Consider the following 19099-nt stretch of genomic DNA (forward strand, 5'->3'; position numbering starts at 1 on the left):
GCAAACAGGTTTTGCAGCCGTTTGAGCTAAGATTTTAAAATTATTCACATAATGAAAACCTATACTTTGTTTCAGGCGAGTTTCCCATTCAAATGCATGTAACAGTGAGAAACGCATTGTCTTGGCGAAATTAAGCGTTTTTTTTAACAACTTCATATAAATCGCTGTAACTTTTGATAGAAGACTCAGACAAACATGTTTATGGCTTTATCTTATAGAACTCAATATCCCCGTGCTGGGCAAACAGGTTTTGCAGCCGTTTGAGCTAAGATTTTAAAATTATTCACATAATGAAAACCTATACTTTGTTTCAGGCGAGTTTCCCATTCAAATGCATGTAACAGTGAGAAACGCATTGTCTTGGCGAAATAAAGCGTTTTTGAACAACTTCATATAAATCGCTGTAACTTTTGATAGAAGACTCAGACAAACATGTTTATGGCTTTATCTTATAGAACTCAATATCCCCGTGCTTGGGCAAACAGGTTTTGCAGCCGTTTGAGCTAAGATTTTAAAATTATTCACATAATGAAAACCTATACGTTGTTTCAGGCGAGTTTCCCATTCAAATGCATGTAACAGTGAGAAACGCATTGTCTTGGCGAAATAAAGCGTTTTTGAACAACTTCATATAAATCGCTGTAACTTTTGATAGAAGACTCAGACAAACATGTTTATGGCTTTATCTTATAGAACTCAATATCCCCGTGCTGGGCAAACAGGTTTTGCAGCCGTTCGAGCTAAGATTTTAAAAGTATTCACATAATGAAAACCTATACTTTGTTTCAGGCGAGTTTCCCATTCAAATGCATGTAACAGTGAGAAACGCATTGTCTTGGCGAAATAAAGCGTTTTTGAACAACTTCATATAAATCGCTGTAACTTTTGATAGAAGACTCAGACAAACATGTTTATGGCTTTATCTTATAGAACTCAATATCCCCGTGCTGGGCAAACAGGTTTTGCAGCCGTTTGAGCTAAGATTTTAAAAGTATTCACATAATGAAAACCTATACTTTGTTTCAGGCGAGTTTCCCATTCAAATGCATGTAACAGTGAGAAACGCATTGTCTTGGCGAAATAAAGCGTTTTTGAACAACTTCATATAAATCGCTGTAACTTTTGATAGAAGACTCAGACAAACATGTTTATGGCTTTATCTTATAGAACTCAATATCCCCGTGCTTGGGCAAACAGGTTTTGCAGCCGTTTGATCTAAGATTTTAAAATTATTCACATAATGAAAACCTATACTTTGTTTCAGGCGAGTTTCCCATTCAAATGCATGTAACAGTGAGAAACGCATTGTCTTGGCGAAATAAAGCGTTTTTGAACAACTTCATATAAATCGCTGTAACTTTTGATAGAAGACTCAGACAAACATGTTTATGGCTTTATCTTATAGAACTCAATATCCCCGTGCTGGGCAAACAGGTTTTGCAGCCGTTTGAGCTAAGATTTTAAAAGTATTCACATAATGAAAACCTATACTTTGTTTCAGGCGAGTTTCCCATTCAAATGCATGTAACAGTGAGAAACGCATTGTCTTGGCGAAATAAAGCGTTTTTGAACAACTTCATATAAATCGCTGTAACTTTTGATAGAAGACTCAGACAAACATGTTTATGGCTTTATCTTATAGAACTCAATATCCCCGTGCTTGGGCAAACAGGTTTTGCAGCCGTTTGAGCTAAGATTTTAAAATTATTCACATAATGAAAACCTATACTTTGTTTCAGGCGAGTTTCCCATTCAAATGCATGTAACAGTGAGAAACGCATTGTCTTGGCGAAATTAAGCGTTTTTTTTAACAACTTCATATAAATCGCTGTAACTTTTGATAGAAGACTCAGACAAACATGTTTATGGCTTTATCTTATAGAACTCAATATCCCCGTGCTTGGGCAAACAGGTTTTGCAGCCGTTTGAGCTAAGATTTTAAAATTATTCACATAATGAAAACCTATACTTTGTTTCAGGCGAGTTTCCCATTCAAATGCATGTAACAGTGAGAAACGCATTGTCTTGGCGAAATTAAGCGTTTTTTTTAACAACTTCATATAAATCGCTGTAACTTTTGATAGAAGACTCAGACAAACATGTTTATGGCTTTATCTTATAGAACTCAATATCCCCGTGCTTGGGCAAACAGGTTTTGCAGCCGTTTGAGCTAAGATTTTAAAATTATTCACATAATGAAAACCTATACGTTGTTTCAGGCGAGTTTCCCATTCAAATGCATGTAACAGTGAGAAACGCATTGTCTTGGCGAAATAAAGCGTTTTTGAACAACTTCATATAAATCGCTGTAACTTTTGATAGAAGACTCAGACAAACATGTTTATGGCTTTATCTTATAGAACTCAATATCCCTGTGCTGGGCAAACAGGTTTTGCAGCCGTTTGAGCTAAGATTTTAAAATTATTCACATAATGAAAACCTATACTTTGTTTCAGGCGAGTTTCCCATTCAAATGCATGTAACAGTGAGAAACGCATTGTCTTGGCGAAATAAAGCGTTTTTGAACAACTTCATATAAATCGCTGTAACTTTTGATAGAAGACTCAGACAAACATGTTTATGGCTTTATCTTATAGAACTCAATATCCCCGTGCTTGGGCAAACAGGTTTTGCAGCCGTTTGATCTAAGATTTTAAAATTATTCACATAATGAAAACCTATACTTTGTTTCAGGCGAGTTTCCCATTCAAATGCATGTAACAGTGAGAAACGCATTGTCTTGGCGAAATAAAGCGTTTTTGAACAACTTCATATAAATCGCTGTAACTTTTGATAGAAGACTCAGACAAACATGTTTATGGCTTTATCTTATAGAACTCAATATCCCCGTGCTGGGCAAACAGGTTTTGCAGCCGTTTGAGCTAAGATTTTAAAAGTATTCACATAATGAAAACCTATACTTTGTTTCAGGCGAGTTTCCCATTCAAATGCATGTAACAGTGAGAAACGCATTGTCTTGGCGAAATAAAGCGTTTTTGAACAACTTCATATAAATCGCTGTAACTTTTGATAGAAGACTCAGACAAACATGTTTATGGCTTTATCTTATAGAACTCAATATCCCCGTGCTTGGGCAAACAGGTTTTGCAGCCGTTTGAGCTAAGATTTTAAAATTATTCACATAATGAAAACCTATACTTTGTTTCAGGCGAGTTTCCCATTCAAATGCATGTAACAGTGAGAAACGCATTGTCTTGGCGAAATTAAGCGTTTTTTTTAACAACTTCATATAAATCGCTGTAACTTTTGATAGAAGACTCAGACAAACATGTTTATGGCTTTATCTTATAGAACTCAATATCCCCGTGCTTGGGCAAACAGGTTTTGCAGCCGTTTGAGCTAAGATTTTAAAATTATTCACATAATGAAAACCTATACGTTGTTTCAGGCGAGTTTCCCATTCAAATGCATGTAACAGTGAGAAACGCATTGTCTTGGCGAAATAAAGCGTTTTTGAACAACTTCATATAAATCGCTGTAACTTTTGATAGAAGACTCAGACAAACATGTTTATGGCTTTATCTTATAGAACTCAATATCCCTGTGCTGGGCAAACAGGTTTTGCAGCCGTTTGAGCTAAGATTTTAAAATTATTCACATAATGAAAACCTATACTTTGTTTCAGGCGAGTTTCCCATTCAAATGCATGTAACAGTGAGAAACGCATTGTCTTGGCGAAATAAAGCGTTTTTGAACAACTTCATATAAATCGCTGTAACTTTTGATAGAAGACTCAGACAAACATGTTTATGGCTTTATCTTATAGAACTCAATATCCCCGTGCTTGGGCAAACAGGTTTTGCAGCCGTTTGAGCTAAGATTTTAAAATTATTCACATAATGAAAACCTATACTTTGTTTCAGGCGAGTTTCCCATTCAAATGCATGTAACAGTGAGAAACGCATTGTCTTGGCGAAATAAAGCGTTTTTGAACAACTTCATATAAATCGCTGTAACTTTTGATAGAAGACTCAGACAAACATGTTTATGGCTTTATCTTATAGAACTCAATATCCCCGTGCTGGGCAAACAGGTTTTGCAGCCGTTTGAGCTAAGATTTTAAAAGTATTCACATAATGAAAACCTATACTTTGTTTCAGGCGAGTTTCCCATTCAAATGCATGTAACAGTGAGAAACGCATTGTCTTGGCGAAATAAAGCGTTTTTGAACAACTTCATATAAATCGCTGTAACTTTTGATAGAAGACTCAGACAAACATGTTTATGGCTTTATCTTATAGAACTCAATATCCCCGTGCTTGGGCAAACAGGTTTTGCAGCCGTTTGATCTAAGATTTTAAAATTATTCACATAATGAAAACCTATACTTTGTTTCAGGCGAGTTTCCCATTCAAATGCATGTAACAGTGAGAAACGCATTGTCTTGGCGAAATAAAGCGTTTTTGAACAACTTCATATAAATCGCTGTAACTTTTGATAGAAGACTCAGACAAACATGTTTATGGCTTTATCTTATAGAACTCAATATCCCCGTGCTGGGCAAACAGGTTTTGCAGCCGTTTGAGCTAAGATTTTAAAAGTATTCACATAATGAAAACCTATACTTTGTTTCAGGCGAGTTTCCCATTCAAATGCATGTAACAGTGAGAAACGCATTGTCTTGGCGAAATAAAGCGTTTTTGAACAACTTCATATAAATCGCTGTAACTTTTGATAGAAGACTCAGACAAACATGTTTATGGCTTTATCTTATAGAACTCAATATCCCTGTGCTGGGCAAACAGGTTTTGCAGCCGTTTGAGCTAAGATTTTAAAATTATTCACATAATGAAAACCTATACTTTGTTTCAGGCGAGTTTCCCATTCAAATGCATGTAACAGTGAGAAACGCATTGTCTTGGCGAAATAAAGCGTTTTTGAACAACTTCATATAAATCGCTGTAACTTTTGATAGAAGACTCAGACAAACATGTTTATGGCTTTATCTTATAGAACTCAATATCCCCGTGCTTGGGCAAACAGGTTTTGCAGCCGTTTGAGCTAAGATTTTAAAATTATTCACATAATGAAAACCTATACTTTGTTTCAGGCGAGTTTCCCATTCAAATGCATGTAACAGTGAGAAACGCATTGTCTTGGCGAAATAAAGCGTTTTTGAACAACTTCATATAAATCGCTGTAACTTTTGATAGAAGACTCAGACAAACATGTTTATGGCTTTATCTTATAGAACTCAATATCCCCGTGCTGGGCAAACAGGTTTTGCAGCCGTTTGAGCTAAGATTTTAAAAGTATTCACATAATGAAAACCTATACTTTGTTTCAGGCGAGTTTCCCATTCAAATGCATGTAACAGTGAGAAACGCATTGTCTTGGCGAAATAAAGCGTTTTTGAACAACTTCATATAAATCGCTGTAACTTTTGATAGAAGACTCAGACAAACATGTTTATGGCTTTATCTTATAGAACTCAATATCCCCGTGCTTGGGCAAACAGGTTTTGCAGCCGTTTGATCTAAGATTTTAAAATTATTCACATAATGAAAACCTATACTTTGTTTCAGGCGAGTTTCCCATTCAAATGCATGTAACAGTGAGAAACGCATTGTCTTGGCGAAATAAAGCGTTTTTGAACAACTTCATATAAATCGCTGTAACTTTTGATAGAAGACTCAGACAAACATGTTTATGGCTTTATCTTATAGAACTCAATATCCCCGTGCTGGGCAAACAGGTTTTGCAGCCGTTTGAGCTAAGATTTTAAAAGTATTCACATAATGAAAACCTATACTTTGTTTCAGGCGAGTTTCCCATTCAAATGCATGTAACAGTGAGAAACGCATTGTCTTGGCGAAATAAAGCGTTTTTGAACAACTTCATATAAATCGCTGTAACTTTTGATAGAAGACTCAGACAAACATGTTTATGGCTTTATCTTATAGAACTCAATATCCCCGTGCTTGGGCAAACAGGTTTTGCAGCCGTTTGAGCTAAGATTTTAAAATTATTCACATAATGAAAACCTATACTTTGTTTCAGGCGAGTTTCCCATTCAAATGCATGTAACAGTGAGAAACGCATTGTCTTGGCGAAATTAAGCGTTTTTTTTAACAACTTCATATAAATCGCTGTAACTTTTGATAGAAGACTCAGACAAACATGTTTATGGCTTTATCTTATAGAACTCAATATCCCCGTGCTTGGGCAAACAGGTTTTGCAGCCGTTTGAGCTAAGATTTTAAAATTATTCACATAATGAAAACCTATACGTTGTTTCAGGCGAGTTTCCCATTCAAATGCATGTAACAGTGAGAAACGCATTGTCTTGGCGAAATAAAGCGTTTTTGAACAACTTCATATAAATCGCTGTAACTTTTGATAGAAGACTCAGACAAACATGTTTATGGCTTTATCTTATAGAACTCAATATCCCTGTGCTGGGCAAACAGGTTTTGCAGCCGTTTGAGCTAAGATTTTAAAATTATTCACATAATGAAAACCTATACTTTGTTTCAGGCGAGTTTCCCATTCAAATGCATGTAACAGTGAGAAACGCATTGTCTTGGCGAAATAAAGCGTTTTTGAACAACTTCATATAAATCGCTGTAACTTTTGATAGAAGACTCAGACAAACATGTTTATGGCTTTATCTTATAGAACTCAATATCCCCGTGCTTGGGCAAACAGGTTTTGCAGCCGTTTGAGCTAAGATTTTAAAATTATTCACATAATGAAAACCTATACTTTGTTTCAGGCGAGTTTCCCATTCAAATGCATGTAACAGTGAGAAACGCATTGTCTTGGCGAAATAAAGCGTTTTTGAACAACTTCATATAAATCGCTGTAACTTTTGATAGAAGACTCAGACAAACATGTTTATGGCTTTATCTTATAGAACTCAATATCCCCGTGCTGGGCAAACAGGTTTTGCAGCCGTTTGAGCTAAGATTTTAAAAGTATTCACATAATGAAAACCTATACTTTGTTTCAGGCGAGTTTCCCATTCAAATGCATGTAACAGTGAGAAACGCATTGTCTTGGCGAAATAAAGCGTTTTTGAACAACTTCATATAAATCGCTGTAACTTTTGATAGAAGACTCAGACAAACATGTTTATGGCTTTATCTTATAGAACTCAATATCCCCGTGCTGGGCAAACAGGTTTTGCAGCCGTTTGAGCTAAGATTTTAAAAGTATTCACATAATGAAAACCTATACTTTGTTTCAGGCGAGTTTCCCATTCAAATGCATGTAACAGTGAGAAACGCATTGTCTTGGCGAAATAAAGCGTTTTTGAACAACTTCATATAAATCGCTGTAACTTTTGATAGAAGACTCAGACAAACATGTTTATGGCTTTATCTTATAGAACTCAATATCCCTGTGCTGGGCAAACAGGTTTTGCAGCCGTTTGAGCTAAGATTTTAAAATTATTCACATAATGAAAACCTATACTTTGTTTCAGGCGAGTTTCCCATTCAAATGCATGTAACAGTGAGAAACGCATTGTCTTGGCGAAATAAAGCGTTTTTGAACAACTTCATATAAATCGCTGTAACTTTTGATAGAAGACTCAGACAAACATGTTTATGGCTTTATCTTATAGAACTCAATATCCCCGTGCTTGGGCAAACAGGTTTTGCAGCCGTTTGAGCTAAGATTTTAAAATTATTCACATAATGAAAACCTATACTTTGTTTCAGGCGAGTTTCCCATTCAAATGCATGTAACAGTGAGAAACGCATTGTCTTGGCGAAATAAAGCGTTTTTGAACAACTTCATATAAATCGCTGTAACTTTTGATAGAAGACTCAGACAAACATGTTTATGGCTTTATCTTATAGAACTCAATATCCCCGTGCTGGGCAAACAGGTTTTGCAGCCGTTTGAGCTAAGATTTTAAAATTATTCACATAATGAAAACCTATACTTTGTTTCAGGCGAGTTTCCCATTCAAATGCATGTAACAGTGAGAAACGCATTGTCTTGGCGAAATAAAGTTTTTTTTTAACAACTTCATATAAATCGCTGTAACTTTTGATAGAAGACTCAGACAAACATGTTTATGGCTTTATCTTATAGAACTCAATATCCCCGTGCTGGGCAAACAGGTTTTGCAGCCGTTTGAGCTAAGATTTTAAAATTATTCACATAATGAAAACCTATACTTTGTTTCAGGCGAGTTTCCCATTCAAATGCATGTAACAGTGAGAAACGCATTGTCTTGGCGAAATAAAGTTTTTTTTTAACAACTTCATATAAATCGCTGTAACTTTTGATAGAAGACTCAGACAAACATGTTTATGGCTTTATCTTATAGAACTCAATATCCCCGTGCTGGGCAAACAGGTTTTGCAGCCGTTTGAGCTAAGATTTTAAAATTATTCACATAATGAAAACCTATACTTTGTTTCAGGCGAGTTTCCCATTCAAATGCATGTAACAGTGAGAAACGCATTGTCTTGGCGAAATAAAGTTTTTTTTTAACAACTTCATATAAATCGCTGTAACTTTTGATAGAAGACTCAGACAAACATGTTTATGGCTTTATCTTATAGAACTCAATATCCCCGTGCTGGGCAAATAGGTTTTGCAGCCGTTTGAGCTAAGATTTTAAAATTATTCACATAATGAAAACCTATACTTTGTTTCAGGCGAGTTTCCCATTCAAATGCATGTAACAGTGAGAAACGCATTGTCTTGGCGAAATAAAGCGTTTTTGAACAACTTCATATAAATCGCTGTAACTTTTGATAGAAGACTCAGACAAACATGTTTATGGCTTTATCTTATAGAACTCAATATCCCCGTGCTTGGGCAAACAGGTTTTGCAGCCGTTTGAGCTAAGATTTTAAAATTATTCACATAATGAAAACCTATACTTTGTTTCAGGCGAGTTTCCCATTCAAATGCATGTAACAGTGAGAAACGCATTGTCTTGGCGAAATAAAGCGTTTTTGAACAACTTCATATAAATCGCTGTAACTTTTGATAGAAGACTCAGACAAACATGTTTATGGCTTTATCTTATAGAACTCAATATCCCCGTGCTGGGCAAATAGGTTTTGCAGCCGTTTGAGCTAAGATTTTAAAATTATTCACATAATGAAAACCTATACTTTGTTTCAGGCGAGTTTCCCATTCAAATGCATGTAACAGTGAGAAACGCATTGTCTTGGCGAAATAAAGCGTTTTTTAAAACAACTTCATATAAATCGCTGTAACTTTTGATAGAAGACTCAGACAAACATGTTTATGGCTTTATCTTATAGAACTCAATATCCCGGTGCTGGGCAAACAGGTTTTGCAGCCGTTTGAGCTAAGATTTTAAAATTATTCACATAATGAAAACCTATACTTTGTTTCAGGCGAGTTTCCCATTCAAATGCATGTAACAGTGAGAAACACACTGTCTTGGCGAAATAAAGCGTTTTTGAACAACTTCATATAAATCGCTGTAACTTTTGATAGAAGACTCAGACAAACATGTTTATGGCTTTATCTTATAGAACTCAATATCCCTGTGCTGGGCAAACAGGTTTTGCAGCCGTTTGAGCTAAGATTTTAAAATTATTCACATAATGAAAACCTATACTTTGTTTCAGGCGAGTTTCCCATTCAAATGCATGTAACAGTGAGAAACGCATTGTCTTGGCGAAATAAAGCGTTTTTGAACAACTTCATATAAATCGCTGTAACTTTTGATAGAAGACTCAGACAAACATGTTTATGGCTTTATCTTATAGAACTCAATATCCCCGTGCTTGGGCAAACAGGTTTTGCAGCCGTTTGAGCTAAGATTTTAAAATTATTCACATAATGAAAACCTATACTTTGTTTCAGGCGAGTTTCCCATTCAAATGCATGTAACAGTGAGAAACGCATTGTCTTGGCGAAATTAAGCGTTTTTTTTAACAACTTCATATAAATCGCTGTAACTTTTGATAGAAGACTCAGACAAACATGTTTATGGCTTTATCTTATAGAACTCAATATCCCCGTGCTGGGCAAACAGGTTTTGCAGCCGTTTGAGCTAAGATTTTAAAATTATTCACATAATGAAAACCTATACTTTGTTTCAGGCGAGTTTCCCATTCAAATGCATGTAACAGTGAGAAACGCATTGTCTTGGCGAAATAAAGCGTTTTTGAACAACTTCATATAAATCGCTGTAACTTTTGATAGAAGACTCAGACAAACATGTTTATGGCTTTATCTTATAGAACTCAATATCCCCGTGCTTGGGCAAACAGGTTTTGCAGCCGTTTGAGCTAAGATTTTAAAATTATTCACATAATGAAAACCTATACGTTGTTTCAGGCGAGTTTCCCATTCAAATGCATGTAACAGTGAGAAACGCATTGTCTTGGCGAAATAAAGCGTTTTTGAACAACTTCATATAAATCGCTGTAACTTTTGATAGAAGACTCAGACAAACATGTTTATGGCTTTATCTTATAGAACTCAATATCCCCGTGCTGGGCAAACAGGTTTTGCAGCCGTTTGAGCTAAGATTTTAAAATTATTCACATAATGAAAACCTATACTTTGTTTCAGGCGAGTTTCCCATTCAAATGCATGTAACAGTGAGAAACGCATTGTCTTGGCGAAATAAAGTTTTTTTTTAACAACTTCATATAAATCGCTGTAACTTTTGATAGAAGACTCAGACAAACATGTTTATGGCTTTATCTTATAGAACTCAATATCCCCGTGCTGGGCAAACAGGTTTTGCAGCCGTTTGAGCTAAGATTTTAAAATTATTCACATAATGAAAACCTATACTTTGTTTCAGGCGAGTTTCCCATTCAAATGCATGTAACAGTGAGAAACACACTGTCTTGGCGAAATAAAGCGTTTTTGAACAACTTCATATAAATCGCTGTAACTTTTGATAGAAGACTCAGACAAACATGTTTATGGCTTTATCTTATAGAACTCAATATCCCTGTGCTGGGCAAACAGGTTTTGCAGCCGTTTGAGCTAAGATTTTAAAATTATTCACATAATGAAAACCTATACTTTGTTTCAGGCGAGTTTCCCATTCAAATGCATGTAACAGTGAGAAACGCATTGTCTTGGCGAAATAAAGCGTTTTTGAACAACTTCATATAAATCGCTGTAACTTTTGATAGAAGACTCAGACAAACATGTTTATGGCTTTATCTTATAGAACTCAATATCCCCGTGCTTGGGCAAACAGGTTTTGCAGCCGTTTGAGCTAAGATTTTAAAATTATTCACATAATGAAAACCTATACTTTGTTTCAGGCGAGTTTCCCATTCAAATGCATGTAACAGTGAGAAACGCATTGTCTTGGCGAAATTAAGCGTTTTTTTTAACAACTTCATATAAATCGCTGTAACTTTTGATAGAAGACTCAGACAAACATGTTTATGGCTTTATCTTATAGAACTCAATATCCCCGTGCTGGGCAAACAGGTTTTGCAGCCGTTTGAGCTAAGATTTTAAAATTATTCACATAATGAAAACCTATACTTTGTTTCAGGCGAGTTTCCCATTCAAATGCATGTAACAGTGAGAAACGCATTGTCTTGGCGAAATAAAGCGTTTTTGAACAACTTCATATAAATCGCTGTAACTTTTGATAGAAGACTCAGACAAACATGTTTATGGCTTTATCTTATAGAACTCAATATCCCCGTGCTTGGGCAAACAGGTTTTGCAGCCGTTTGAGCTAAGATTTTAAAATTATTCACATAATGAAAACCTATACGTTGTTTCAGGCGAGTTTCCCATTCAAATGCATGTAACAGTGAGAAACGCATTGTCTTGGCGAAATAAAGCGTTTTTGAACAACTTCATATAAATCGCTGTAACTTTTGATAGAAGACTCAGACAAACATGTTTATGGCTTTATCTTATAGAACTCAATATCCCCGTGCTGGGCAAACAGGTTTTGCAGCCGTTTGAGCTAAGATTTTAAAATTATTCACATAATGAAAACCTATACTTTGTTTCAGGCGAGTTTCCCATTCAAATGCATGTAACAGTGAGAAACGCATTGTCTTGGCGAAATAAAGTTTTTTTTTAACAACTTCATATAAATCGCTGTAACTTTTGATAGAAGACTCAGACAAACATGTTTATGGCTTTATCTTATAGAACTCAATATCCCCGTGCTGGGCAAACAGGTTTTGCAGCCGTTTGAGCTAAGATTTTAAAATTATTCACATAATGAAAACCTATACTTTGTTTCAGGCGAGTTTCCCATTCAAATGCATGTAACAGTGAGAAACGCATTGTCTTGGCGAAATAAAGTTTTTTTTAAACAACTTCATATAAATCGCTGTAACTTTTGATAGAAGACTCAGACAAACATGTTTATGGCTTTATCTTATAGAACTCAATATCCCGGTGCTGGGCAAACAGGTTTTGCAGCCGTTTGAGCTAAGATTTTAAAATTATTCACATAATGAAAACCTATACTTTGTTTCAGGCGAGTTTCCCATTCAAATGCATGTAACAGTGAGAAACGCATTGTCTTGGCGAAATAAAGCGTTTTTTTAAACAACTTCATATAAATCGCTGTAACTTTTGATAGAAGACTCAGACAAACATGTTTATGGCTTTATCTTATAGAACTCAATATCCCCGTGCTTGGGCAAACAGGTTTTGCAGCCGTTTGAGCTAAGATTTTAAAATTATTCACATAATGAAAACCTATACTTTGTTTCAGGCGAGTTTCCCATTCAAATGCATGTAACAGTGAGAAACGCATTGTCTTGGCGAAATTAAGCGTTTTTTTTAACAACTTCATATAAATCGCTGTAACTTTTGATAGAAGACTCAGACAAACATGTTTATGGCTTTATCTTATAGAACTCAATATCCCCGTGCTGGGCAAACAGGTTTTGCAGCCGTTTGAGCTAAGATTTTAAAATTATTCACATAATGAAAACCTATACTTTGTTTCAGGCGAGTTTCCCATTCAAATGCATGTAACAGTGAGAAACGCATTGTCTTGGCGAAATAAAGCGTTTTTTTAAACAACTTCATATAAATCGCTGTAACTTTTGATAGAAGACTCAGACAAACATGTTTATGGCTTTATCTTATAGAACTCAATATCCCCGTGCTTGGGCAAACAGGTTTTGCAGCCGTTTGAGCTAAGATTTTAAAATTATTCACATAATGAAAACCTATACTTTGTTTCAGGCGAGTTTCCCATTCAAATGCATGTAACAGTGAGAAACGCATTGTCTTGGCGAAATTAAGCGTTTTTTTTAACAACTTCATATAAATCGCTGTAACTTTTGATAGAAGACTCAGACAAACATGTTTATGGCTTTATCTTATAGAACTCAATATCCCCGTGCTTGGGCAAACAGGTTTTGCAGCCGTTTGAGCTAAGATTTTAAAATTATTCACATAATGAAAACCTATACTTTGTTTCAGGCGAGTTTCCCATTCAAATGCATGTAACAGTGAGAAACGCATTGTCTTGGCGAAATAAAGCGTTTTTTTAAACAACTTCATATAAATCGCTGTAACTTTTGATAGAAGACTCAGACAAACATGTTTATGGCTTTATCTTATAGAACTCAATATCCCCGTGCTTGGGCAAACAGGTTTTGCAGCCGTTTGAGCTAAGATTTTAAAATTATTCACATAATGAAAACCTATACTTTGTTTCAGGCGAGTTTCCCATTCAAATGCATGTAACAGTGAGAAACGCATTGTCTTGGCGAAATTAAGCGTTTTTTTTAACAACTTCATATAAATCGCTGTAACTTTTGATAGAAGACTCAGACAAACATGTTTATGGCTTTATCTTATAGAACTCAATATCCCCGTGCTGGGCAAACAGGTTTTGCAGCCGTTTGAGCTAAGATTTTAAAATTATTCACATAATGAAAACCTATACTTTGTTTCAGGCGAGTTTCCCATTCAAATGCATGTAACAGTGAGAAACGCATTGTCTTGGCGAAATAAAGCGTTTTTGAACAACTTCATATAAATCGCTGTAACTTTTGATAGAAGACTCAGACAAACATGTTTATGGCTTTATCTTATAGAACTCAATATCCCCGTGCTTGGGCAAACAGGTTTTGCAGCCGTTTGAGCTAAGATTTTAAAATTATTCACATAATGAAAACCTATACGTTGTTTCAGGCGAGTTTCCCATTCAAATGCATGTAACAGTGAGAAACGCATTGTCTTGGCGAAATAAAGCGTTTTTTAACAACTTCATATAAATCGCTGTAACTTTTGATAGAAGACTCAGACAAACATGTTTATGGCTTTATCTTATAGAACTCAATATCCCCGTGCTGGGCAAACAGGTTTTGCAGCCGTTTGAGCTAAGATTTTAAAATTATTCACATAATGAAAACCTATACTTTGTTTCAGGCGAGTTTCCCATTCAAATGCATGTAACAGTGAGAAACGCATTGTCTTGGCGAAATAAAGTTTTTTTTTAACAACTTCATATAAATCGCTGTAACTTTTGATAGAAGACTCAGACAAACATGTTTATGGCTTTATCTTATAGAACTCAATATCCCCGTGCTGGGCAAATAGGTTTTGCAGCCGTTTGAGCTAAGATTTTAAAATTATTCACATAATGAAAACCTATACTTTGTTTCAGGCGAGTTTCCCATTCAAATGCATGTAACAGTGAGAAACGCATTGTCTTGGCGAAATAAAGCGTTTTTTTTAACAACTTCATATAAATCGCTGTAACTTTTGATAGAAGACTCAGACAAACATGTTTATGGCTTTATCTTATAGAACTCAATATCCCCGTGCTGGGCAAACAGGTTTTGCAGCCGTTTGAGCTAAGATTTTAAAATTATTCACATAATGAAAACCTATACTTTGTTTCAGGCGAGTTTCCCATTCAAATGCATGTAACAGTGAGAAACGCATTGTCTTGGCGAAATAAAGCGTTTTTGAACAACTTCATATAAATCGCTGTAACTTTTGATAGAAGACTCAGACAAACATGTTTATGGCTTTATCTTATAGAACTCAATATCCCCGTGCTTGGGCAAACAGGTTTTGCAGCCGTTTGAGCTAAGATTTTAAAATTATTCACATAATGAAAACCTATACTTTGTTTCAGGCGAGTTTCCCATTCAAATGCATGTAACAGTGAGAAACGCATTGTCTTGGCGAAATAAAGCGTTTTTGAACAACTTCATATAAATCGCTGTAACTTTTGATAGAAGACTCAGACAAACATGTTTATGGCTTTATCTTATAGAACTCAATATCCCCGTGCTGGGCAAACAGGTTTTGCAGCCGTTTGAGCTAAGATTTTAAAATTATTCACATAATGAAAACCTATACTTTGTTTCAGGCGAGTTTCCCATTCAAATGCATGTAACAGTGAGAAACGCATTGTCTTGGCGAAATAAAGCGTTTTTGAACAACTTCATATAAATCGCTGTAACTTTTGATAGAAGACTCAGACAAACATGTTTATGGCTTTATCTTATAGAACTCAATATCCCCGTGCTTGGGCAAACAGGTTTTGCAGCCGTTTGAGCTAAGATTTTAAAATTATTCACATAATGAAAACCTATACGTTGTTTCAGGCGAGTTTCCCATTCAAATGCATGTAACAGTGAGAAACACACTGTCTTGGCGAAATAAAGCGTTTTTGAACAACTTCATATAAATCGCTGTAACTTTTGATAGAAGACTCAGACAAACATGTTTATGGCTTTGTCTTATAGAACTCAATATCCCTGTGCTGGGCAAACAGGTTTTGCAGCCGTTTGAGCTAAGATTTTAAAATTATTCACATAATGAAAACCTATACGTTGTTTCAGGCGAGTTTCCCATTCAAATGCATGTAACAGTGAGAAACGCATGGTCTTGGCGAAATAAAGCGTTTTTGAACAACTTCATATAAATCGCTGTAACTTTTGATAGAAGACTCAGACAAACATGTTTATGGCTTTATCTTATAGAACTCAATATCCCCGTGCTGGGCAAACAGAACAGGTTTTGCAGCCGTTTGAGCTAAGATTTTAAAATTATTCACATAATGAAAACCTATACTTTGTTTCAGGCGAGTTTCCCATTCAAATGCATGTAACAGTGAGAAACGCATTGTCTTGGCGAAATAAAGCGTTTTTGAACAACTTCATATAAATCGCTGTAACTTTTGATAGAAGACTCAGACAAACATGTTTATGGCTTTATCTTATAGAACTCAATATCCCCGTGCTGGGCAAACAGGTTTTGCAGCCGTTTGAGCTAAGATTTTAAAATTATTCACATAATGAAAACCTATACTTTGTTTCAGGCGAGTTTCCCATTCAAATGCATGTAACAGTGAGAAACGCATTGTCTTGGCGAAATAAAGCGTTTTTTTTAACAACTTCATATAAATCGCTGTAACTTTTGATAGAAGAGTCAGACAAACATGTTTATGGCTTTATCTTATAGAACTCAATATCCCCGTGCTGGGCAAACAGGTTTTGCAGCCGTTTGAGCTAAGATTTTAAAATTATTCACATAATGAAAACCTATACTTTGTTTCAGGCGAGTTTCCCATTCAAATGCATGTAACAGTGAGAAACACACTGTCTTGGCGAAATAAAGCGTTTTTGAACAACTTCATATAAATCGCTGTAACTTTTGATAGAAGACTCAGACAAACATGTTTATGGCTTTATCTTATAGAACTCAATATCCCTGTGCTGGGCAAACAGGTTTTGCAGCCGTTTGAGCTAAGATTTTAAAATTATTCACATAATGAAAACCTATACGTTGTTTCAGGCGAGTTTCCCATTCAAATGCATGTAACAGTGAGAAACGCATTGTCTTGGCGAAATAAAGCGTTTTTGAACAACTTCATATAAATCGCTGTAACTTTTGATAGAAGACTCAGACAAACATGTTTATGGCTTTATCTTATAGAACTCAATATCCCTGTGCTGGGCAAACAGGTTTTGCAGCCGTTTGAGCTAAGATTTTAAAATTATTCACATAATGAAAACCTATACGTTGTTTCAGGCGAGTTTCCCATTCAAATGCATGTAACAGTGAGAAACGCATTGTCTTGGCGAAATAAAGCGTTTTTGAACAACTTCATATAAATCGCTGTAACTTTTGATAGAAGACTCAGACAAACATGTTTATGGCTTTATCTTATAGAACTCAATATCCCCGTGCTGGGCAAATAGGTTTTGCAGCCGTTTGAGCTAAGATTTTAAAATTATTCACATAATGAAAACCTATACTTTGTTTCAGGCGAGTTTCCCATTCAAATGCATGTAACAGTGAGAAACGCATTGTCTTGGCGAAATAAAGCGTTTTTTTTAACAACTTCATATAAATCGCTGTAACTTTTGATAGAAGACTCAGACAAACATGTTTATGGCTTTATCTTATAGAACTCAATATCCCCGTGCTGGGCAAACAGGTTTTGCAGCCGTTTGAGCTAAGATTTTAAAATTATTCACATAATGAAAACCTATACTTTGTTTCAGGCGAGTTTCCCATTCAAATGCATGTAACAGTGAGAAACGCATTGTCTTGGCGAAATAAAGCGTTTTTGAACAACTTCATATAAATCGCTGTAACTTTTGATAGAAGACTCAGACAAACATGTTTATGGCTTTATCTTATAGAACTCAATATCCCCGTGCTTGGGCAAACAGGTTTTGCAGCCGTTTGAGCTAAGATTTTAAAATTATTCACATAATGAAAACCTATACTTTGTTTCAGGCGAGTTTCCCATTCAAATGCATGTAACAGTGAGAAACGCATTGTCTTGGCGAAATAAAGCGTTTTTGAACAACTTCATATAAATCGCTGTAACTTTTGATAGAAGACTCAGACAAACATGTTTATGGCTTTATCTTATAGAACTCAATATCCCCGTGCTGGGCAAACAGGTTTTGCAGCCGTTTGAGCTAAGATTTTAAAATTATTCACATAATGAAAACCTATACGTTGTTTCAGGCGAGTTTCCCATTCAAATGCATGTAACAGTGAGAAACGCATTGTCTTGGCGAAATAAAGCGTTTTTGAACAACTTCATATAAATCGCTGTAACTTTTGATAGAAGACTCAGACAAACATGTTTATGGCTTTATCTTATAGAACTCAATATCCCCGTGCTGGGCAAACAGAACAGGTTTTGCAGCCGTTTGAGCTAAGATTTTAAAATTATTCACATAATGAAAACCTATACTTTGTTTCAGGCGAGTTTCCCATTCAAATGCATGTAACAGTGAGAAACGCATTGTCTTGGCGAAATAAAGCGTTTTTGAACAACTTCATATAAATCGCTGTAACTTTTGATAGAAGACTCAGACAAACATGTTTATGGCTTTATCTTATAGAACTCAATATCCCCGTGCTTGGGCAAACAGGTTTTGCAGCCGTTTGAGCTAAGATTTTAAAATTATTCACATAATGAAAACCTATACTTTGTTTCAGGCGAGTTTCCCATTCAAATGCATGTAACAGTGAGAAACGCATTGTCTTGGCGAAATAAAGCGTTTTTGAACAACTTCATATAAATCGCTGTAACTTTTGATAGAAGACTCAGACAAACATGTTTATGGCTTTATCTTATAGAACTCAATATCCCCGTGCTGGGCAAACAGGTTTTGCAGCCGTTTGAGCTAAGATTTTAAAATTATTCACATAATGAAAACCTATACTTTGTTTCAGGCGAGTTTCCCATTCAAATGCATGTAACAGTGAGAAACGCATTGTCTTGGCGAAATAAAGTTTTTTTTTTAACAACTTCATATAAATCGCTGTAACTTTTGATAGACGACTCAGACAAACATGTTTATGGCTTTATCTTATAGAACTCAATATCCCCGTGCTGGGCAAACAGGTTTTGCAGCCGTTTGAGCTAAGATTGTAAAATTATTCACATAATGAAAACCTATACTTTGTTTCAGGCGAGTTTCCCATTCAAATGCATGTAACAGTGAGAAACGCATTGTCTTGGCGAAATAAAGTTTTTTTTTAACAACTTCATATAAATCGCTGTAACTTTTGATAGACGACTCAGACAAACATGTTTATGGCTTTATCTTATAGAACTCAATATCCCCGTGCTGGGCAAACAGGTTTTGCAGCCGTTTGAGCTAAGATTGTAAAATTATTCACATAATGA

This window comes from Aulonocara stuartgranti, assembly GCF_965226115.1.
Source record: "Aulonocara stuartgranti genome assembly, chromosome: 10".
Taxonomy (NCBI): domain Eukaryota; kingdom Metazoa; phylum Chordata; class Actinopteri; order Cichliformes; family Cichlidae; genus Aulonocara; species Aulonocara stuartgranti.